Raw genomic sequence first — 10,806 nt, 5'->3', positions numbered from 1 at the left:
CAGCTGCCAGTGTCAGAGAGGGTGTTTGTGGAAAGCAGGCCTTGAGGAAGGGACTGTTATGTTTCACCAATTAGCAAAGATATATGTGGTAACTATGTTTTGCTCTTAACCCCAAAATAGGCCCTTGGTTCAGGGCCAGGCTCAATTGTAATTCTTGTGTTCTTAACCCCCTAAATCTCGGATCTGCAAGGCCCATAGGAAGAGCCTTTTGACAATCTTCCCCACAGAGCTTTCATCTAAAATCTCGTTTGTAAAGGCAGGAATATGCTTTTCCTTATGAGGTATCTGTATTCAGAGTATGGGTCTGATATGGAATATTGTGAGGTCTGATCAATACCAGCAGGCTTATATCCAACATGAGCCAATGGTAGCAGAAGGAGATACCAGTTTTCATTTCTCATGGGAGGAGCTGCAAACATTGTCACTTCCTTGCTGTGATTGTCATCCAGAGAGGCCGGTGCGGCTCCCGGCACTAGCCCTTGGTCTGATTCCTTTTGGAACCAGGCTGTGCCTATTATAACTGTGTTGTTTATGACTTTTTATGCTCTAGATAAAAACCTCTAAGAAGTGGGGTCCCAGCCCTCAAAATGCTTTAAGAAGGCCCTCCCCTTCTGGGACCCAGGCCAGTTTTATCTTTAAAAACCATGGTTCCTCCTCATGCACATTTCTAACTAAAAGGACTGACTTGACCCAAAGTAATTAAAGAACACCCACGGCCATTATGGAGAATTTGAGGCCACTCAGGCCATCATGGGTAATTTTCAGCCTCCCCATACTTCCTTTTCTCAAAACTGAATCAGGCAGCCGTGCATCTAAAATTGTCAAAACTGAATGGGATGGTATTCAGTTCTATTTGGCTTGGTATTTTGAAGCTTTCAAATATTATCAGGAATCTAAAATTGTCTCTGCAAAATACAGTTTCTAGGCTGAGGCAAAGATGAAAAGCCATCTGAGGCCTCTTAACCCCTCACACAGCAGCCACTTCGTGCCCAGGCCCCACTTCAGGTGCCATCTCCTCCTTCCCCCCGCACCACCTCCCTCTCCTCTATTTCCTCAGTTTCCCCATCCAGTTATCCAGCCCAAATTTCCTGAATCTCTTCTTGCTCCCTCCTACTTTGCACCTATCAGAACCTGCCCCTTTATTTTATTTTTTTTAATGTTATATTTACTTTTGAGAGAGAGAAAGAGAGACCAAGTGCAAGTGGGAGAGGGGTAGAGAGAGAGACATACACAGAATCTGAAGCAGGCTCCAGGCTCTGAGCTGTCAGCACAGAGCCCAACATGGGGCTTGAACTCACGAACCGTAAGATCATGATCTGAGCCGAAGCCGGACGTTTAACCTAATGAGCTACCCGGGCTCAACCTGTAAATGCTTTACTAAGAAATGACAAACCTGACCCTCTTATTTAGAAAAATTGGGACAACATAGTTTGGGAGACTTTAAAGAAAAGCCTAATAAGAGTCCCACCCTTACTTCCTAAGTATCGCCTTCCCTTTTTTCTCTTTTATGTGAGAAAGGAATACCTTTGGAGTACTTGCCTAAATATATGGAGACCATCATCAACCTATAAGGTATCCTAGCCAACATCTGGACCCTGGGGGGAGGGATATCCCCTATTGCCCCAGAATCATTCTTGCCATTGCCCTTTGGGCTGAGACCACTGAAGAGATAACTGTGGGGTCCCCTTTAATCATCCCTGTGCCCCATGCAGTAGAAGCCCTCCTAAATTCTCATCGGCCAATACTCTTTAGCCAACTGCCTCGCTTCCTAGGAGATTCTCTTGCAGTCTGCTCCCCCCAGAACTCCTTCTCGCTGCAGTAACCTTAACCCGGCTATTCTTCCTCCTTCATGGACGGGACCCCTCGTAACAGCTTAACACTGACAGACCACCTTTTGACTCCCCATGACAGTTTGTTGGCAATTCCTTTAACCACTGCATATTTTTCAGGGTTTGCTGATGGGTCTTACTTAAAGAATGAAAATAGTATTAATTAGTTAATATAAATAACTAAAATAAAGCACGAAACTAGTAAAGATTGTGCTGGGTATGCTATTGCAACTCCTTTTGAACTTGAGACCACACCTTTACCTCTAGGTATTTCCCCAACAGGCTGAAATTTACCCCCTTACTCAGGCTGTATCTTACTAATGATGAACTGCAAATGTTTACACTGATATTTCTATGCCTTTTGGGTCGCTCATGATTTTGGAATGGTATGGGAAGAGCAATGTTATGAAAGGGTTCCTTAGCTCTAATGGGGATAAACCTGACTCTTAGGGCACCTGGGGGGCTCAATCCATTGAGCCTCTGACTTCGGCTCCGGTAATGATCTCAGGGTTCTTGGGTTTGAGCCCTGTGTCGGGCTTTGCTCTGATGTCACAGAGCCTGCCTCATATTCTCCATCTCTCTCTGCCCCTTCCCCACTCACGCTCTCTTTCTCTCTCAAAAATAAACTTTTTTTTTTTTTAATTACAGGGGCTCCTGGGTGGCTCAGTCGGTTAGGTGTCCGATTTCAGCTCAGATCATGATCTCACAGTTCGTGGGTTCAAGCCCCATGTCACGCTCTGTGCTGACAGCTCAGAGCCTGGAGCCTGCTTCAGATTCTGTGTCTCCCTCTCTCTCTGACCCTCCCCTGCTCACGCTGTCTCTCTCTCTCTCAGAAATAAATAAAACATTTAAAAATTTTTAAAAATTACAAAAAGACCTGGCTGTTGATCAGCAATGCTTTCAGAGAAAGATCTTTATCAAAAAGAGGGAATGTGGAAATTAATAAAGGACAAACCTCACTGAGTTGGAGTCAGGAAGCCAGAAGAGGGAAGCTTTCGTGCCATACCACAGGGCTCAAAAGTTACCAATTACAGAGCCTTCAAAGAAGAATCCTCGATAGGAAAGGATCAATTACAGGCTCACAGGAAAAGAGGAACCTTGCATCTCCTACAAAAAAATCAACTACCCCAGCAACTCAGGCAGTGAGAAACGGCCATCACCCTGAACTCTTGCCTTTCTCCAATGGGCTTTCTTTTTTTTATTGAATTTTCTTTATTTTTATTTTTATTTTTTTTTTAGTTTATTTTGAGAGAGAGAGAGAGAGTGAAAGAGAGAGACTGGTGGAGAGTCAGAGAGATAAGGAGAGAGAATCCCAAGCAGGCTCTCCACTGTCAGCACAGAGCCCAACACGGGCTCGAACCCATGAATGTGAGATCATGACCCGAGCCAAAGTCAAGTGTCAGACACTCAACTGACAGAGCCATCCAGGTGCCCCTCCAATGGACTTTCATTTAAAATAGTCCCTCCCAACTAACTCTTTTCCATAAGATAATGTTCCCCTGCTTTGTTTGCTGGATGAGCCAAAGATTTTTGCTGTAGCTTACTTGTCCCAAATTGCAGTTCCCTGCTATGAGTAATCCCATCTTTTGCTGGTAAAATAACTACAGCTGCCTTATTTTAAGGTCAACAAATTAAAGTAGTAAAAACAGGTTTTATCCAGGAACTATTGGAATAGGAAGAAAGAGACCTCAGTATAGAACCAGACTCATTTCAAATACATCATGGGCAAGGGGGGATTTATTGCCAAGGCAAAGGGTGAGGGGCAGTGGATAGAAGATTACTAAGAGGGGACACCATGCTAAGGGGCATTCCGGCTAACCCGACCTAACAGGATTCTTTGCTGAAGACAGGCCAGGGTGATCAGATCTTACCTAGGGGATGGCAGAGGAAGAGGAACCCATCAGTATCGAGGTGGGGGGACTCCGATTAGATGGACTTCAGAGAGTTCTTGTTAAAACCAGATAATAGAAGGAAGTGCACGGATGAGCCTAGGAGAAGGTTCAGGAATCTGACTATAGTTCCGTCAAACAAAGAATCTTTGTCAAGATTCACACACCCATTTGATATCCTGTAACTCAGATACTGAAATAGAAGGCTACCAACTATTAATACATCTAGTATTAGACTGCACGGAAATGAGGGGGTGTTATTATAAATGCATGTAGATGTAGGGGTGCATGACTGGCTCAGTTGATGGAGCATGCAACTCCTGATCTCGGGGTTGTGAGTTTAAGCCCCATATTGGGTGTAGAGAGAACTTAAAAATAATCTTAGGGGTGCCTGGGTGGCTCAACTGGTTAAGTGTCTTGATTTCAGCTCAGGTCATGATCTCACAGTTGGGAGATTGAGCCTTGCATCGGGCTCTGCACTGAGCGTGAACTCTCTTTAAGATTATCTCTCTCCCTCTCCTTCTGCGTCTTCCCCACTTGCGCCTGTGTCGGTTCTGGGCTAACAGCGCGAGCCTGCTTGGGGATTCTCTCACTCCCTCTCTCTCTGCCCCTCCCTTTCTCGTGCTCTCTTAATCTCAAATTAAATATTAAAAATTTTTTTAAATCTTAAAATAGATATTCATGTAGAAACAAGAAAGACATTCCAGTAAGTACTATTTTCTGTGCCTGTTCGCCTGGTTGGAGCTGGTGTTTATTGTTCTCACTGCCCGTTCTGTACTCCCCTTGCCCTCAGCAAGAACCTCAGCTGGTTAGGCTTACTTGTTCAGTGGAGTAACCCAAATCTCCATTCTGGAGTGTCTAGGACATGAGCACTTCTGCTTGAAGGAGGCAGTAGTTGGCCTTAGCTGTCATCATGGGATGAAGATACCCTGAGGCCCTCAGAGTTCCAGACACATTCTTCCCAGCCCCTCAATATCCGATAGTCAGGCCAATCACCCATGCCCAACTGTTCACTGGCATGAGATGTCCACAGTGGCCAATCCTAATTGTGTCCCTGGAAGAAGCCTGCTTCTCTTGGGAAAGAAAACTTCTAAACTAGCAGAGCCCGAAGTTGGGAGGACATTCTTGCTGGTGGTGTCCCAGGCCGGTGCACCTGTGTGAGGGGGAGAAGTGGCACCTCGAACTGGTTTTCTGGTTACATTTTTATGGTTTCTAGCATCACTGTGTTGCATTCCCAGAACATAATTTGTACTTCGGCCCTTTGACATCTGCCGAGTCTTTTCTTTACAGTCCAGCATGTGTGCGCTTTGTTCCCTGTGCCCTTGGAAAGAATGTGTTCTGTACTCAGCATGCCCTGCTCCATGGATGGCTAGGTCCCCTGTCTTGTTCAAGTCTTCTCTAGCCTTTTCCATTCACAGCCCTCTTGTTCTGTTAGTTACTGGCAGAGATGTGCAAAAAATCTGGTAGCACCCATGCACCTGCTAGGAGTCCCCAAGCTTGGCTTCCTGGGACGCCACAGCTGGAGGTGAGCTTCCCCCAGGCAGGTCTGCCTTCAGACCTGCAGAATGGCTGAAGCAACGGTGAGAAGGAGATGCTGGATCTGTTCCTGCGGAGAGGCCAGAGGGGAGGCAGCTACTGGGCATCCCATAGGCTGGTGCGCACCCCGCAGGTGGGTGGGGTCCTGTCCCCCTGATCTCTGCCAGGCAGACTCCCAGCACCCCCTGGTGACCTCATGCTTCATGTCAAATACTTAGCCCCTCGAATGCACTGAGGTCTCAGACAAGAAGAACCCGCTGCTGCCCCAGCCGGTTCTCCTCTGTCCCCATGGATTGGCTGGTCTCTTCGTCTCCCTCCCTGTCACTCTCCTGCTGCAGCCACTATGGGGGAACAGGCTCCCACCAGCATTTTCTCCTTCGGTGCCTGAGAACACAAAATGTCAAGGTCTCCTGTTGTCATCTTGAAACTGACTCCAAGCTCTCCCCACTTCACTCGATGAGCCAGCCTTCCCTTGAAATTCCTGCTGGGCCCTCGCTCCATCACAGTAGGAAGGAACCAAGGACTGGGTGAGATTCAGTCACTGTGAGGGTCTGGCTCCTGGTTAGGAGCTAGGCGGTGGAGGGTGAGGTCTCAGGAAAACCATAGTTGGGGTGCTTGCAAAGTCATTTTTAGGAGGTCTGTAAATATGCCAGGTGAAAGCATCACAGTGCAACATAAAGGAGGAAAGTCACCCTATCTTGGACCCACTCTCTCTTCTTATTCTCCACTAACCAGAGTGCTGGCCCTCACCCTAAACTTGCCCCTCCTCCCTGGTCCAGGGGCACCTGACACCTAGAATAGAGCACAGGGCTGGGGAAGGGTGTGGGGGGGGGGGAACCTGGCCTTCTCAGAATAGCTAATCCTGGGGAAGGATTCCCCATCTCTTTCTGTGGGTGGGAGATGGATGTCCCCTGAGGTACATGTTCCTGAGGAAGGCATATTCCAGAACATAGGGGTTCAGTGTGGCTGGAGCATGGAGGGCCTGGGTGAGGAGGAGGTTGTCACATCAGGAAGGACTACAGGCTGGCCTCGACACTTAGGTTGACAGAAACCAGCAGGGGTGTTTGAGGAAGGGAGTGACCCCATCAGACAGAGTAGAATGCTTACTCTGGCTGCCAAGGGGAGAAAGCCCAGAGGGGAAGTCTGGCCAGTGGTAGGAGGCCAGGGAGGGGGCTGTGCAGCAGGCCAGCAGTGGATGACAGCAGCCCAAGGTGTGAGCAAAAAAAACAGGAGGAAGTGGCATCAAGAGATATTAAGGGCGAGAGTTGGGGTGGGGGGTATCAGTGAATGAGAAGGCAAAGCAGGAGGTGAGTTCTAGTTCTTGGCTTGAAGTCAGCAACTCTGGAGAAAAGAATCGGTGATAGAGGGCTGAAAAGCATTCTTAACATGCAGAACAGGCAGAAGTAAGTCTTTTGTGCGTACAGCACATGCTCCACAGCTCGGTGTGGGACCTGGTGGCAGGTTCCTCCCCTCCAGGGCTGTCAGAAAGGAAGACGGGCAGAGAGGGCCCTATTAGAGACCTCCAGAATGGGCTGTCAGAAGGGAGAGGTCTTGGGCTTTATTTATAAGACCCAGATAAATCCCCAACAGCCTCCAAGAAAGTAACTGTACCCGCTTTTCACTCCCACCATGAGCCCAGGACAGCTCTTCACTTTTGGGGATGCCTGTGGTCCTGGGAGAAGACCTAACCAGAACCACACAAGGTGCCAGTTCCTTTTCCTGAAGATGAGGCAACATGAGGGTTACATAAGGAGCACATTGTTACTTGGCTGCTTGTGACTCCCTCTCTCGCTTCCTTCCGGTGTGGACCTGGAAGACCTAAGTGAGGTGCAGGGAACAGAAAGAACAGTGCATCCAGTTATCTCTGGGGAAGAAAAGAGTTAGCCTGGCTAAGGGTGGTGGCAAAAAGAACACACTTCACTTTGGGAGCTCTCGTAAGAGCCTTTCACAGGTTTGCGGGTTGCCACCAGACAGTGCTCTGGACCTCAGAGGGAGGACTCCCCCAGGGAGGAGGCCACAGACGCTGGAGGTCTTCAGCATGTGCCCCCACCAGCATTCGGAGAGCTGTACAAGTATATGGCCTGTATACAGGAGGGATGGTCCATGTCCTGACACCACAATTCCACACTCACTAGGCAACCTTCTGATGCAGCTTCCTGGGTAATTAGATACTGAAGATGTGGTTCTCCCATCCGAAAAGGGCTTCTTCTTTCCCCACCCCCAGGAAATCTGTGCATCGGCGTTCTGGCAAATATAGATATACCTTCTGTAATGTTGGCAAATGTCAACTTGGCCCTCAAAGGCTGAGCAACTCAGCACACTGAGAGTGTGTGGTTTTCACTTCCGCCGGTGTCAACTAAGCCACTTGCCACCTCGGAGAAGTCCTGGCAACAAGTGACCAAGGCTCCAGTATAACATCCAGAATTGTTCTTCCCCTATGGCTGCCAGGTAGATCTAACAGTAACTTGCCTCACTTTTGGTAAGTCGTTGGCCTCAATTTCCCTACCTGCCAAGAGGAGCGGCCAGAGTGACCATATTCTTGACCCTTTCCAATTATGACAGTGCTAATTCCCCCACACACACCATGGAGAGGGGGAAAGGGAAGGCTGACAGGGGGACCCACCTGGGACAGACAGGTGATGGGGATGGAGGTTTTGAGACCAAATTACCATACGGGTTTACTTGGCATGGGATGGATCTGTGATGCTTAATTCTTTGCTGTATCTGGCAATATTTTGTAAAATTTAAAGCACCATGTAATGTCCCAGGTTATGTTGAAAGAGCTCTGGGAGTAAGAGCAGAAGATGAAAGAAATCTTTCAAAACGCTAATAGTGTAAGAATCTTCTACACCCCCAGTTTGCCATGAAGGTTTGTATTTCTTACTCCTCTGAGCTCCACAAGGCTATGAGGCGGCCTCTTTCCTCCGTGTTACAGCCAAGAACACTGAAGCCAGAGGTGACTTTAGTAAGAGTGGGCTCAGGACGGAGCCTGGCACTGACTAACACGGGGAGGAGCAGGTGTGCCCAATGGCAGACCCTCTAGCCTACCCAGAGATAATACTCCACACATGGTTAATAACTCCTAGAGATAGGGGGTTAAAGGAGCATGACCTTTCTGGGTTAAATGAGTTAATATATGTTAAAATATAAATATGAAGATAAGTTATACCCTACTGTAAATGATAATGAGATGAGAACTTCTTACATAAAAGGAAAAAGAATTATAGAATTAGAAAATAAAATCCAACACTTTGCTGTTTATAAGTGATACAGCAAAATATATACACAAATTTTAAAAATAAAATGCTGAGCTAAACTCATGCAAATGCAAAGTGAAAAAAGCCAGGGATTTCAATTATGATGTCTGGAAAAGAGAAATTTCAGCTAGAAGCTTTAAGAGAGGAAAAGAGGGCACTAAAAGGCACAATTTTTCAGTATATTACTGTTCAGTATATATGCTCCAAATATCATGGTACTTATTTAAGTGATACCCTGCCTATTTCTCAAAAAGGATTTGAGAGAACTGCACATCTAACATTGCAACGACATACATAAAATAGAAACAAAGTGAAACAGAAATACACAGAGTAAGAAACACAAAACCAGACCCCGATTTGACGAGGTCAATGAGCGTTCTTAACTATTTGGGGGTCACAGAGCCTTTCCACAATGTTGTGACTGCTACAGATTGCCCACCACCACCCCCAGCCCCAAACAAGTCATTCATGGACATAGCCACAAAGCTTCATTCAATCCTTCTAGGCAACCTCTAAAATAGACCTGGATGCTCACGGACTCCTAGGCAATCTGCGGACCCCAGGTTAAGAACTGTAAAGTAAACAACAAAGAGGGTGTGAATTTGAATACAGTAATTTAAAAACTGAGTTCACAAATAGAACTGATAGAGTAAAAACACATTTCTTGAGAGTACACAAATGTTTTATAAAAATGGATCATATATGCAAGCCCAGAGAAGTTCTATGGACACTTAGAAATGTTGACACCACAGTACAGTTGGATGACAGCAGTGACCTATGCATTGATTACTTGGAAAAATAAAAAATAACACTTGGGCCAAAAAAAGATTCCTAATAACAAAAAATAGCACATGTCAAACTGACAGAGTACAGAAAAGCTCAAAGGAAAAAGGCATAGACCAAAGTAACTACATTTACTAGAAATATTAAAAATACAATTAGTTATATCTAAATAATTAATCTTAGAAATACGAAGTATTAAGTAAAAAAAAAAAGAGCAGACAGAATACATACACTTTGACAAAACGATTCGATTAGTAAACAAAACCAAGAGTTGGAGCTTTACGACACTCAACATCTGTCATAAGAAGGAAAAAAGAAAAACAACCAAACAAAAATGACAACTAAATCCAAGGGCGATTAAAATGTTACCAGGATGTTCTCATATTACATCGTTCAAGAACCTAAATAAGATGAAGGATTTGAAAACACGTAAAACAGTGAAGAAATGTGAACAGAAGGGACTAGGTTCTGCTCATGCTTTGAAAACAAGTACCTGGTCTTCACCGTGGTTCTGTGAGAACCTGTCGACTATTCAGAAAGGGGGTCTCATTCCCCGTGTTCCATAAATTGTAGAAAGGAAGGAGGAGAGGGTGGGGGGAGGAGGAGGAGAAAGTGCATATTCCAAAATGCAAGAATCGCATAAAATGAGTGGAGAGAAGCTGGGAGTGGAGAGAGCGTCTGGGCCGGTGGCATGAACTCCCTGTGTTTTGTTCAGAAGTGGGCAAACCAGGTTGGCTGAAATGGGGGCTTATGCGCAGAAAAGCCCCTGCAGCTTGGTTTTAAGGAGAGTGGTGACGTGTGCAAAGAGATGCTTTAAATCAGTTTGGCTGGGGTGTGCAGAGGCACCTGGAGAGAGACAGCAAAGGTAGGACCCAGATGGCTGCCTGATAAGGAGAGGGATGTCAAGGAGGTAGATCTGGGGGAGGGGCCTGCTGTCCCACCCACACAGAAGAGGGGTCTCAGTTCTCTCTGTACTCATGGTAAATGACTGAAGACCTTCAGCACAGGCCGCCTGCTGATGACACCCAGGGGCCACCCAGTCAGGCCAGTCTAGCCCGTGGTACAGCAGGTTTTAGGGCCCTGACCAACGGGGGTGGGGGGGGGCATGTTTCACAGGCTCCCGAAAGGAGAGGAGCTGGACGGGAGCAACGGCTGTTCTCCAGGCTGGGGCCCCCACTGTGATCCCCCAGCTGGTGACCAATCCTTTGAACATTTCTAGCCTGCCAAGCCCCACTTACTAAGTAACAATTAGGACTTGCCTATTTTTATTCGTCAAAACTATACATTACTGCCAAGCTGATCCCTCGATTAGCTGAAATAGGCAGCGTTACCATGATGGGGTTATGGGATTCCAGCCATCAACTTTTGGAAAACTTCAAAATAGCTCAGACTGTCTCTAAAGGGAAGGGGGAAGGCAGTACCAAAGAGATGCCAGTGGCCACTTGAAGGCCCGAGGACCTGGGACAAACACTTACCAACTAGCCAGACATGGCACTGCCTGAGCTCGTTTGG

The sequence above is a fragment of the Crocuta crocuta genome, unplaced genomic scaffold (genome assembly GCF_008692635.1).
Source record: "Crocuta crocuta isolate KB4526 unplaced genomic scaffold, BGI_CrCroc_1.0 scaffold344, whole genome shotgun sequence".
Lineage (NCBI taxonomy): Eukaryota > Metazoa > Chordata > Mammalia > Carnivora > Hyaenidae > Crocuta > Crocuta crocuta.
The sequence above is the reverse complement of the archived record's forward strand: the minus strand, read 5'-3'. Positions refer to the sequence as shown.